Here is a 14,118-nt window from a genome sequence, read left to right on the forward strand (position 1 = left end):
ACAGCCCATGATGGATTCAAACTCACAATCTGCCTGCCTAAGCCTCCCAAGTGCTGAGTTTATAGGATCTACTACAACTGATCAACAGCAAAACAAATCAGAAAGTTCATAAAAAGAAATTTGTTCAACATTGCAGTCATTTGTCAAATAAAAACCTTGTTACTACAAACATTGCTTCTTGTTCTCTACAATTCATGACTTAAGTACCAAATACACGCCAATTATATATTGCCAAGAATTAAATTATAACAATAGAGACTGATTAGACTAAAAATGCCTAATTAACGCATATATTCTTGTGCCTCATACTTCACCAAAAATACAATGTAATGTCATTAGTCCAAAACTGCTTTACTTTTGTAAGAACACTGGTTAATTTGTGTAAGATATTATATAGCTTTTTATGCTCTAGAGATTAAATAATGTCTGGGTGGGCTAATTTATTTTTGCCACTTCTAGATACAGCACCTCTTATAAAAGTTTGTTGAGGGAGGGTTGGTTATTATTATTATTATTATTATTATTATTTTGTTGTTGTTGTTGAATGCCTGTTGGCACTGTGGGATATATATGTGGATAAATATTCAGGCTGAAAGGAATTTTTTTAACACTTGTCTTCAACTTGTTTCGGCTTATAGAGAATGATTGTAAGAGTTACTGTTGCATTTTCTGATCTATGACCTTTAAAATTCCTATTGACGCCAGGCATGGTGGCACATGCCTTTAATCCCAGCACTTGGGAGGCAGAGGCAGGCGGATCTCTGTGAGTTCAAGGTCAGCCTGATGTAAATAGTGAGTTCCAGGACAGCTGGGGCTAAAAGGAAACCCTGTCTCAAAAAAAAAAAAAAAAAAAAAAAAATTCCTATCAACTTTGTGTTTGCAAGAAAAGAATTGGAAATTTTCTCATTCAGACTAGGTTTTTTTTTCCCCCCACAAATAAATATCAGGTTAAAGTTGCACCAGCATCTGCTCTGAATGCTCGTTTGGCCCATCGGGCAGGCTTCAGATCCATTTTTAATATAGCGTCGCTGTCAGCAGTCCCTTTTTGTACCTGTCTTAACATCTTTGCTTTTGTGTCCTACTCCTTTGTACCTATACACACACAACTGTAATACAGAACAGCAAAGGTTGTTAGGACATTAGAAACTCTTCTTCCTCTCACATCCTTTGCCATTTGCTGCAGTAATGAAATTCTTGTTTTGACTGTCAGCACCTGCTAGTTCTACTACATGAAGAGAATAGAGTGAGGAGTAGCAGGCACACAGGCAGGAAGTACAGTTCAGCTGCTTGACCTCTCTGCCCCTCTGATTGCAGCTTGGCAATTAAATTGCTAATATTATTTCATTTGATTTAATTAGATCTTAGAAAACAGTTAACTGAGGCTTTTTGTATGATGGGAAAATTGTATATAATCAGTCATATGATTGTTCCTGAATGTACAGACAGAATTATGTCTGAATGTTGTTTTTTAATTTAAAGATTCTAGGTAGTCCCTGCTTTAAGGGAATATGATAATACATACTATGACAAATGAACTTTATTCTTCTAACATGGTAGAAATTACTTGGGTTTTTTTTTTCACTGAAATGAAGTGTAGTTCCTGTGTGTCTTGGTTTAGTGATGGCTTCATTTCTAGTTAGTTATTTGTATCTTAATTTTTTGGTAGCACCAAATGAAATATGTTATATGACAGACTTTTGAAATAACTTCTGTATATTATATACATGAAATGGCTTTTATTGAACAACTTATCTTCCACTTTAAATTTATGGAACTATCATGTCAAAATAAAAACAAAAAGTAGGTTAGAAAAAAATATTTCTCCATATTATTAGAGGAGAATAAATTTAAAAAAATTTTATTATTTTATTTTTTGCATACGAGTGCATTGCCTACATGCGTGTAAATGTACCCATGTTGTGCAATGCCCACAGAGGTCAGAAGAAGGCATTGAATTCCCCTGAAACTGGAATTATGAACAGTTGTTAGCTGTCATGTGGGTCCTGGGAATTGAACCCAGGTCCTCTGCAAGAGGAACCAGTGTTCTTAATCACTGAGCCATCTCTCCAGTCCTAAGGAGAATACATTTTAAAATCAGCTTTAATCACTGAGCCATCTCTCCAGTCCTAAGGAGAATAAATTTTAAAATCAGCTTTATTTATTTTATGGTGCTTGGAATTAATGGCCTTGTTCACATTAGACAAGTGTTCTATCACTGCAGAGACAAGCTATAGCCCCACTTGCCTTTTTAAAAAATTTTTATTTATTTTTTAAAAGAGTATAGCGTAGTGGTTTATTTACAGCAGAGTGGGCACTCCACATTATGGCTGCGTTGTAAAGTCCACACTCAAATACAGATCCTGTGACCTCCCGACAGCTGCACAAAATTGTGAGAGAGGTGCCTCTTGGTGTTCTAGTCTTATATATCCTTTGCCCCTCCCCTCACATGCAGCTAAGGTCGACTGATTGGGTGGGAGGGGTAACTGATGAGCGTGGGAAGGAGGTATGACTATAGCTTGCCAGCTGAAGGACATTTCCAGTTAACACTCCACCCCTTCCTCCGGCTCTTACATTCTTTCCACCAACCTCTTCTGCAAAAGTCCCTGAGCCTTGGAGTGGGTAGTAAGTGTGGGATGATCTTCCTCCCATTGTTGCAAGGCACTGAACTTTCAGATCTCTGCATCATCTGTTTTCCATGGGATGTTGGCCAGTTTGAGTAGGTTTCCATCTACTATAAAAACACACACAGCAAGAAGCAAGAACATCTAAACAGTGACTGCTATAATAACTTAACCTATGAGTATAAACACAAATGCTTGGTCGGTACTTTTTTTTAAATATATTTTATTTATTATTTTTATTTTATGTGTATGAGTGTGTTGCCTGCATGTATGTGAGTGCACCTGTGTCATGCAATGCCGTGGAGGTCAAAAGAGGGCTTCACATTCCCCTGGAACTGGAGTTAAGGATGGTTTGTGGTCACCATGTGGGTGTTGGGAATTGAACCTGGGTCCTCTGTAAGAGCAATCAGTGCTCTTAACTGCTGAGCCATCTCTCCAGCCCCTTGGTTGGTACTTTAGCAGGTGCATCACTTCCATCTAACAAAGTAATTGCAGTGAGTTCCCACCCCCACTTGCCTTCTTTTCTAGCTTATAACACTAATTTCATTTTCTGATATTTTTATCCTGACCTGGAAGGAAAGTTAGGATGTCTCTTACTAAGCTCATTGAAGGTAGAGATTTTGTTTAATCGCATTGGATACAGCCTAAACATGATATTGTAAATAGAAGGATAGAAAAAACAAAGTTAGGGACAGATGGACTAGATATTCACTGAATATGTTAATTTTGCAGTTTTATTTATGCTTACTTAGATGTTCTCCTAGGTTCCTCTCTAAGATGGTTTAGGAGTTCTTAGGAATAAGAATTATACTACTGTTTGTTTCTTTTGGTCTCTCTTCAGTTTCAGAACTTATCCAAGGTATGTCTTCTTGGATCTCTGGTAGACATTACAAATTCATTATGATTAAAATTGAACTTCAGAAGGCTCCTTTTGGCCAAGGTGAGGCAATATGCATCTCAAACAACAACAAAAAGGTGCATTTGATTGAAACACTTATTTTGCTAGAAATCACTGGGGGAAAATAACTATGACACTACGTAAAGAATAGCAGTTTCAAGAACAAATTAAGCATTTATCCTACTTATAATATTAAGTGTATTTCAGGGAAATCAAGCAATAAGCCTTTACAGAAAATTCCAGCTAATAAATTTGGAAAGAATGATAAAAGATATTCAGATCACCAGTTTTCAAAACTAAAAAACGTTGTGATTTAAGCCATAATTGCCCATGGTTGAGTATTGAATGAAGGTTAATTATGACATGTGTTCTAGTCCTTCCCTAATGTGTTTCAGGCCTCTTTACCTAAATATGTACCTAAAATAGTGGAATGTACCTGAATTTGAGTATGTTCATAAGAGGTGGGTGATCCTCTCTTTGACAGGGAAGTCACAGATTTTTTTTTTCCCCATGTCATATCAAAAGGCACACTGTGTTGATTTGTTCTGTTACTGATGCTATTAACTTTAATCACTTTGTTTAGAAAGTGCCTGATCAGTTTATCCACTACAAAGTTGCTGTTTTCCTCTTTGGAATCAGTAAATATTTTGTTAGAAATACTTTACTATGTAAATACCTGTAACTCTGTAAATTTCACTGTGATTTACCATTCATTGATGCTCCTTATTGGAATCACAGGTTGATTAAAATGTTCTAAAATTAAAACCTTTCGAGCACTATTTTAGTTAGCTTTTTCATCACTGTATCAAAATTTATGAGAAAATCTAGAGAGAAAAGATTAATTTCTGCTCATAGTTTTAGAGGTTTCAGTTCATGGTCAGCTAACTCCTGGTTTCCGGACCTCTATCAGGCAGGGAATGATGGCGGAGGAGCGGTATGTCAGGGCAGATCTGTCCACCTCTTGGCTTCCATGAAGCAGTTGGGGGAGGGCTGGGACAAGGTATAGCCCCAAAACATGCCCCCACTGACCCACCTCTTCCACCAAGGCCCACCTCCAAAGATTTCTGCCAGTTTCCAGAAGTGTAACCAAATTAGGTCCTATGTATCTTGTCATATTATCATTCTTCTAGAGCCTTTACATTTCTGAATGTATTAGGTGCTCATCTTGTAGTTTTCTAGTCCTAGATCTAGAACCAGTCCTTGTTCCTTTTAGGATTAATCCACTAACTGGACCAGGGTCCTCATGATCCAGTCACTGAATTTACAAACTTGTGACCAACCTTCAACACACCAGCCTTCGGAAGGGGACACTTCATATCCAAACCATATCAACCACTTATTGCACCTCCTGGATGATGGGTCACATTCAAAATGGGAGCTCTAGAAATATTTTATAAAATTACCTTTAGACTATGCATATAAGTTGTATATGAAACATAAGTGTGTGTTTGTGTGTGTGTGTGTGTGTGTGTGTGTGTGTGTGTGTGACCTTTATGAGGGGTTTGGGGATTGATATCAGGTTATCAGACTTACATCAATGGGTGACAAGTGCCTTATCCACTGAGCCATCTCATGGATCCTCAAATTTTTTATTTTTATGTCATCAAATATATCTGTATGGGTTTCCTCTTGTACAGGGTTTGAGTCAGAAGAGCACACTTATGTTTTCTGCAACAGTGCATACATAGTTGAACTTCATTATTTTAGATTCAGTATTTGTGAATTTACCCCGTCATAATTTCCAAATTAACATTCTCGGAACTTTCTGATCATTTTTAGACATGCACTTTACCGTGCCAGTGCCTCCATGTGTCAGAGCCAGTCTTTTTAAATGGAGATTTTGTTATGCAGGCATGATTGAATACCTCACTGACCATGGGTAATCCTTTAACCTCCAGCCCCTTTCTCCTTTCTGGAGGTGGGATGTGACTGGAAGTCCCATTGCTATTAGCATACCTTAGTCCCCATCTTGAAGCTGTCTGGGGCACTCAGTAACCAGTTATCTTCTCATGATAGGAAGGATGATCTCTTCACTGAAGATTACAGGGGTTTTAGAGTTACAGACTAAAAAGAGGAACAAGCCCTGAATCTGTGTTTTACACTATCACACTTTTAGTAATTCCCGTATGAGTTGTTGGGGACTAGCCTGGGTCATATGTCTTCTATGTCTGTGGGGACTTTTTGCTCCTGTTAGACCAGACATGCTCCACCTTTATTTTGGAGGACACTACCCCTCCTGTAACACATATCTGAGAGTATATTGGGGAGGTACATTTCCAAATGGGTATATTTCCCAGAAGAAGTGGGATTAGATACTAGACAGAAACAACTATTTATTGCAGTATTTGGAAGAGTTTATTGGATATGCTTGAGTTAGTAAATTGTGGTGTTTCTGAGAAAGGAAAGGTCCTGAATGATTTTTTTTTCAAAGGAGACTCCTTACTGCTTGGCTTCCTCATTATTTTGGTTGATACCTGACTTTCAGAACTGATTCCTCTAGCTTTAGCTTCTGTTATCATCGCTAGAGGGAAATGCCAGGTGAGTGTGAAGGAAAATCAGCATGAAGCCTGCAGCTTTGGGCTCAGCTACCAAACTTTCTGCCAAAGACACATAAAAGGACTTTCTCTTGACTTTAAGGGGCAAAATATATTATTCTTATACAATACATAGACTATGTATCATATTGCATAATTGTACCACAGGACTTTGGTTGTCATTGTTAGTAATGTCTAAAGTTACAGCATGTAAAAACTCTGTCCTTTCTTTCTAAGCCTGCCAAATACTGAAAAAAGATATATAAAGGAATATTTCCTTTTGGAGCTGAAAGTACTTTTTTCTCTCTAGCTCTTATTTGAAGAGAATATGTAATTTAGACATTTGAATAAAAATAGAGGAAGTGGCCCAAAACTTCAACAGTCTGGCTAAAATGAATCATGACTGTTTCCATCACCAAGAACCATACAGAGAAGGGTAGCCTTGGTTTTTCCCACTGATCCCTGGTTGAGCCTATCCCATGTTGGGTTACATCTCTCGGACATCCCTCCTGTTCCCTCTACTCCAGCCTTCTCCTGGTTCTCTCTCATCCTGTTCCTCTCTCCTTTTCCCTCCTCCAGAAAAAGAACAGAAAATTTTTATGTGTCCAAGTTGTACAAGTATTAGAATCAGTCTTTCTTTTTTTTCAACTTAAAAAAACTTTATTGAGAATTTCATTCATGCATATAAGGTGTTTTGATCAAATCCATGCCCATTCCCTCCCCTCCAACACCGTCCATCCATATCTCTCCATCACTTTTTTCTGACAACTTTGTACTCTCTCTGTCTCTCTCTGTCTCTGTCTCTGTCTTTGTCTCTCTCTCTTTCTCTCTCTCTTTCTTCTCTCTCTCTCTTTCCTTTCTTGGGGCTTTTTGCTACTCTACCATTCCCCCTTCTGAAGAGGTAACCTTAAAATCTTTTAGGGATTAGATAAGAGCTCCCAAATACTTTTGACATTTTTCGCCTTTGGAACAGAAACAGCTATTTATTGCAGTATTTGAAAGAGTTTATTGGGTAGACTTGAGTTAGTAAATTGTGGTGTTTGGAACAGAGTATGTTGCTAAGAGGCCCAAGGACATTTTGACTTTTAGCCAAGAAACTGGCTACTTTTCTTCGGGGTCTTTTTACCCTAACTGCCTAGCCAGTTCCTTCCTACCTCCTATTCTTATCACACCATCCTCTGAAGAGGTTACCCAAATTGCCAATAGGGAATCGGGGCACAGACCGCCCTGGCAGAACCATGCTGAACACAGGGTGAGGCAATTGGGATATCCCTTCAGTGGGTCTGCCCAAAAGACTCCTAAATTGCATAACTCTTATCTGTAGGGAGGAAAGAAGGTCCTTGACTGGTGAATAGGGAATGTGAAGGAGAAGTAAAGGCAAGAGTAGTTAGCATTACAAGTTCTAGACAGGGAATGAGAAAAAAAGAACAGGGCAAATTTCAAATGTTCATATGAGAGTCCATTAGGATTTCTTGATGAGTGCTTCCAAAAGCATACCTCTATTGGGCTCCTCCTCATTTTTCTTTTGTCTACCAAGGCTGAACTCAAGAGTGATGGACTCAGGATTTGTTGTCAAGCACTTTGATAGCTGTTGGAGTGGCTAGAATCAGTGTTGGTTCCCTCTCAAAGCTCCTATCCTTCTTTTAATTCATTTTTTCTCCACTGAGGAGAATTGAAGCTGCTCTAGCCCTGTTTGTCCTCCAAAGGCTCCAGTCCTCTTGCCAGGTGAGCTACATACTTGACAGTCCTTCTGTGGGCCTTGGGCTTTGGGTCATCTGCTTTGAGCAGTCTGCAGACAGTGAGCCACATGTGTTCAGGTGCTTTCAGATTGTGCCGTTCAGGAAGCAGCCATCTTGGGGCCAAGCTGCTAGCTGCAGGTGTGTCTGCTTCTCAGTCTGCATCACTCTCTTGAAGTGCCCATTTAGTTAATGGTGCAAACTCCACAAGGCCAGGCTTCCAAACTTGCCCTCAGAATTTGTTGAATGCTCCAGTGGGTTAGAGTCTTCTTAGCAAACTTTGGGGGAGGTGTCTGGGCCTAACTGTTGGTATTCTTCTTTAGCTTTGGGTGTCTACTGCTTCTTATTCTCAACTGTGGGCCCTAGTCAGATGCCACAACAATAGGACAGTTGTAGCTTATCCTCTTGTTAGATTATGATCATTTTAGGGAACATTATTGCAGGTAGAGGAAAGTATACTTGAACTTCTTATTTTATAGGGTTTGAAGTGTCATTTAAGTAAAAGGTCTATTTGGAATTGTACCTTTAACTGTATCAGAAGGGAAGTAGTTATATTTACATTAGGGTAAGAAACAAGGCCAATATATCTTTGAGTGCAAGTATTTGTCACCATTGGTAACTCACACGTCGGTTATATATGTAAAAGGACACAAGTCAGAGTATCTGATGCTGCCACAAGACGGACTGAGGACCACAGAGCTATAATTCATCCCCCCCATGTTTCTTTCAGGTTTCTTGGCACCTTAGGGATAAATGGAGCTTTAACCACTAGGTGGAGCTTTTTAATTAGAAAACTGTCAAGCCCTCCATCTTACCACTGGAATCTTTGTGGCCTGCTCAGTAGAAAAGCAACTGCCAGTGACAATAGCTGGTGGCAGGTCCTGAAACCTAAGGAAGTTTTCAAATAAGAGAGAAAGAAAGAAAGAAAGAAAGAGAGAAATAAAGAGAGAGAGAGAGAGAAAGAAAGAAAGAAAAAGAAAGGAAGAGACGGTGAATGAGAGAAAAGACACAGAAAGGCAAAAGAAGAGAAAAGGAAAGAGTGAACAGAGATGCTATGCAGTGCACTATAGCTCAGGGATATGGCAGCTGCACCATTTGTTGACTGCTGCTGGTTTGACTCTTTGTTTATGCATTCACCAAGAGTTAGGCTTTCTAGTTGAGATACCATGGTGAATAGGATATTGTTCCCACCCTCAGTTTTCAGGTTAAGGGAGTTTAAAAAGCTGAACTTAAAATCTTGACATCCTTCTTTGTAGAGTATGTTAAATAATATGAAAAATAAAACTCTTTGATTCTGTTTGCTTCATATTCTGTATTTCATTCCCTTACTAGAAGAAAAACAACTGGTATTAAAAAATAATTTTGGGGTCTGGAGAGATGGCTCAGTTAAGAACACTAGCTGCTCTTGCAGAGGACGAGGGTTTGATTCTCAGCACCTGCATGGCAGCTAACAACTGTAACTCCAGTTCCAGGGGATCTGACACCCTCTTCTGCCTCTGTGGGCATTGCACGATACAGGTACACTTATATACATGCAAGCAATATACTCATACACATAAATACAAATAACAAATAAGATAAAAAATAATTTTGTTGACATACTTGGAAAATTAGCTCCTGGAGTTAGGAAATGTTTTATGCAGGACTCTGGAACGTGTGATATGATACCTAGCTCTTAAGGTGGTTGGTTGTGTGCGTGTGTGTGTGTGTGTGTGTGTGTGTGTGTGTATGTGTGTGTGTCCATCCATTCATGAATGTGCTAAGTGAATAGGAGAATCAGATGGGGAACTTCGGCAAGGCATCTGCTATTCATAGTCTTCAGCCTTTTAGGCCTCTGTAGAATTCAAGTTTCTGGCTTTTTAGACTTACCTGATAGCACCACACTCCCTACTCTATGTAGCACACTGCTATCACTGCCTGTATTCAAGGTGTTTTGTGTTTCTCCTTAGTGGTGAGTTCTTTTATGATAGTATATTTGTAACAACTTATTTATACAATTCCAGTGTTGCCAGGTTGTGTATACTCAATACATTTTGGCTCCATGAATATATGAATCTGAGTAGTTATAGTATACTGGTATAAAATAACTTTGCATAGCAATTCTCTCTGAAAATGTTAGTTTGGGGACATACCTGAAAGACCTGCCTTTAATACTTTCCTATATATTGAGAATATATATGGAATTGTTTTGAAGTATAAGAGCTATTAGAGATACCCAGAACATATACCAATTAGAAGATAGAGAGGGATTTGAAGTGCAAATTCTGTACATACATCTCTTGCATTTTCTGGGTTCTGTTGCTTCATCTTGGACACACAGTTCAGCTGTAGTCTTATTTCTAAAATAATAGGGACTAATAACACTGTTAACTACTCCAGGCCTGATAAAGACTTCATTTTACAAAGATGAGCAATGGGATAAGTCAAGGCTGAGTAGAGAAGCAAAAGATGGGCAAAGAGGGATTTCTTTACAACTGAATTGTAGTATACCAGAGATTAGTGCCTGTAAGTTAAGGTTTGTTAATCCCAGCCCTCAGGAGGGTGAAGTAGGAAGTTTGTTGTAAAGTTTGAGGCCAGCTTAGGCTACACAGAGAGTTCTAGGCCAGCCTGAGCTACAGAGTGAGACTCTGTCTGAAAAAAAGCTGAACAAAGCAAAACAAAATAACCTCAAAAATTTATTCATTGAATGTCAAGGTTTTTATATTCAAGATTATAAATTAAGATATAAACATTATTTCAAATCTTTAAATGCATCCTATTTCCTAAAGAATGAATTCCAAAGAGCCTTAAAGAACAAAAACCTTTAAAATAGTATTTTTTTAACAGTCTCTTATGTATCCCAGACTGTCTTTAAACTTGGTATGTAGCCAAGGATAACGTTGGACTTCTGATCCTCCTGACTCCCAAGTGCTGTGATTATAGTCCTGTACCACCATTCTGCTTTATGTAGTGTTGAGGATTGAACCCAAGATCTTGTTCATGCTTTACCAACTCAGTCCCTAAACTCACCTTTTTAAAGTATGTAATTCAGTTCTTAAAGATAATCACAGAAGTGCAACTTTCACTACTATCTAATTCCAAAGTTATTTTTCACCCCCACCCACCCCCAAAGAAGGCCTGTACTCAATAGCAGGTACTTTCTTTTTTTTTTTCTTTTAATTTTTTTTTTAGAAGAAGCATTTCATTACAGCTTTAACATACTCAATAAGAGTTTCCAGAGCAAAGATACATCTCTTTCAAAAGTGGCTATAAAATTTTTAAGTTCACTGTTGAATTAATACAATTATACAATTATAAGACTTAAAATTGAGTGAGTTTTTAACCTTTAAAAAAGATCTCCATTTCATTTTAAAATATACTGTTTCTTACAGAAAGACTCATTGTTTTTGTTGGCACATGCATCTCTAATCTGTATGTATCTGATTATTACTAGTCATAATCGGTTGCATTTGGATCCTTGGCACCTGTGTATGTCTATAAAGTCATTGGGCAGATTTAAATGGTAACGTTTATCACCTCTACTAATTAACGTGACGTAAATTTTTATGCTTCCTCCTCAAATATAATTCATTTCTAGAAATTTGTTTTTTTGTGTGTGTGTATATATCACACAGAAAATCCCAAACCATCTTATTCATCTATATACCCACTTCCCAGATGGCACCCTCCCATAGCCTCCCTCCCCTCACTAGAGCTCTTATACTCTGATATCCCTGCTACTGTCTGCTGTGGTGTCGGGACCCCCAGCCATTCCCCACTACTTATCCATCTGGTGAATCTAGTTAGCCTGTCTAGAGGTCTTTGTTTTAGGAAGGTCAGCTGTTCCTCATCTAGCAGCAATCAGTTGTCAATATTCCTTTAGATAAGCTTGGGATGTGCTGTTCATTTTCCCAGTTCTATGCTGGGTTACTATCTGGGAGTCCCTTTGGCCACCCTGGCCAACAACTCAAAAGAAGGTATCTTCTATCTGGCATTGTTGCTTGTTATGTAGTCTTTAGCTATACATATGGACTCTTAAAAATTATATTGGCCCCTTTAATCTTTGGTTATACTTTCCTTTTGGGTGTTTAAGGCCAATAGCAGGTACATTCAACTTCCATTTTCCCCCAGCCTTTGACAAACACTTGTTTTTTTGTCTTTGTAGAGTTGCCTCTTGCTGGAAATTTCATAAACATTGAGTCATATGTTGTTTTTTATGACTAGCTTCTCTCATTTAGCATAATGTTTATTTAAAATTCATTCACATTATAGCATGTTAACAGTACCTTATTCTCTTTCATCACAAAATAATATGTCATTATATGAATGTATTTCATTTTGTTTATCCATTCATCGGTTGATGGACATTTGTTTTTTGTTTTTTTTGCCATTGTGACTAATATAGTTATAAGCATCCATGTACAAGCTTTTGCATGGACATATGTTTTCATTTCTCTCGATTATACCCAGGAATGGAATTGCTGGATCTCATGGTAACTCTATGTTTAACATTTTGAGGGTTTGCCAAAATGTTTTCCAAAGTGGGCTATACTGTTTTACAGTGCCCTTCACTAGGAATGAATTAGGGTTTCCATTTGTTTACATCTTCAGTAGCACTTATTATTGTCTCCTAAAAAATGACAACCATTCCATTAACAGATATGAGGTGATTATCTCATTGTGATTTTTATTTGCACTTTTAAAAAAAAATTATTATTTTTATTTTATGTGTATGTGTGTATTGCCTGCATGTAGGTAAGTGCACCTGTGTTGTGCAGTGCCCCCAGAGGTCAGAAGAGGCTGTCAGATCTCCTGGGACTGGAGTCACAGACAGTTGTTAGCTGCCATGTGGGTGCTGGGATTCGAACCTGGGTCTTCTGCAAGAACAACCAGTGTTCTTAACTGCTGAGCCATCTCTCCAGCCCCTATTTGCACTTCTTAATGCCTGGTTATGTTGAGAATCTTTTCACATGCTTATTGGCCATTTATATATCTAGTTTTGGAGAATGATTGTTTAATTTTTTGTTTATTTCTAAATGAGTTGTCTTTATTATTAAGAGCTCATTATATATTGGATACAAGTCCCATATGAAGTGATTTGATTAGCAAATAATTTCTCCCATTCTTTTTACTTTCTTAAAAATTTTTTACATTTATATTATTGTGTGTGTGTGTGTGTGTGTGTGTGTGTGTGAGAGAGAGACTCACGTGCCACATGTGAAGGTCAGAGAACAACTTGAGGGAGTTGGTCCGTCCATGCATGTGTGTACACATGCCATTGTACAGATGTTGAAGTCAGAGGACGACTTGTAGGAGTTGGTTCTCTTACTGTTTGGGTCCCTGGGTTCAAACTCAGGTTGTCAGCCTTTGCAGTAAGTGTCCTACCATGCTGAGCCATTTCACTACATATACTTCTTAATTTTTTTAAAAAATTTATTCTTTGACATTTCATATATGCTTATAATTTAATTATATACATCCCATTACCTCTCTTATTCTACTCCCAATAAACCTGACTTTTTACTTTCTTGATAGTATTCTTTGAAGCAGAAATGTTTGTTGGTTTTTTTTTAATATTTTTTTTTAGAAGAAGCATTTCATTACAGCTTTAACATACTCAATAAGAGTTTCCAGAGCAAAGATACATCTCTTTCAAAAGTGGCTATAAAATTTTTAGGTTCGCTGTTGAATTAATAAAGTTATACACTATTGAACTCAGTATAAGCCCTGCAAGATGAAAAATTGAATGAGTTTTTAACCTTTAAAAAAGATCTCCATTTCATTTTAAAATATACCATTTCTTACAGAAAGACTCATTGTTTTTGCTAATAACACTGAGATGTTGGTGCATGCATCTCTAATCTGTATGTATCTGATTAGTACTAGTCATAATCAGTTGCATTTGGATCCTTGGCATCTGTGTATCTCTATAAAGTCATTGGGTAGATTTCAGTGGTAATGTTTATCACCTCTACTAATTAACATGACATAAATTTTTATGCTTCCTCCTCAAATATAATTCATTTTTAAAAATTTACTGATTTTTTTTGTGTGTGTATATCACACAGGACATCCCAAACCATCTTATTCAACTACACACCCACTTCCCATATGGCACCCTCCTATAGCCTCCCTCCTCCCACTAGAGCCCTTATACTCTGATATCCCTGCTACTGTCTGCTGTGCTGTTGGCACCCCCAGCCATTCCCCACTATTTGTCCATCTGGTGATTCTAGTCAGCCTATCTACAGGTCTTTGTTTTAGGAAAGTCAGCTGTTCCTCATCTAGCAGCAATCAGTTGTCAATATTCCTTTAGATAAGATTGGGGTCTGCTGTTCATTTTCCCAGTT

At 37.9% G+C, this 14,118-nt stretch overlaps 1 protein-coding gene across 7 annotated transcripts in view; it reads left to right on the plus strand.

Annotated features, from left to right (window-relative positions):
• Positions 1-14,118, plus strand: part of Rad51b (RAD51 paralog B) — a 617,902-nt gene that overhangs the window by 67,030 nt on the left and 536,754 nt on the right. The window lies entirely within an intron of this gene.

This window comes from Nannospalax galili, unplaced genomic scaffold (assembly GCF_000622305.1).
Source record: "Nannospalax galili isolate Female #2095 unplaced genomic scaffold, S.galili_v1.0 scaffold285, whole genome shotgun sequence".
In the NCBI taxonomy this organism is placed as follows: Eukaryota; Metazoa; Chordata; class Mammalia; order Rodentia; family Spalacidae; genus Nannospalax; species Nannospalax galili.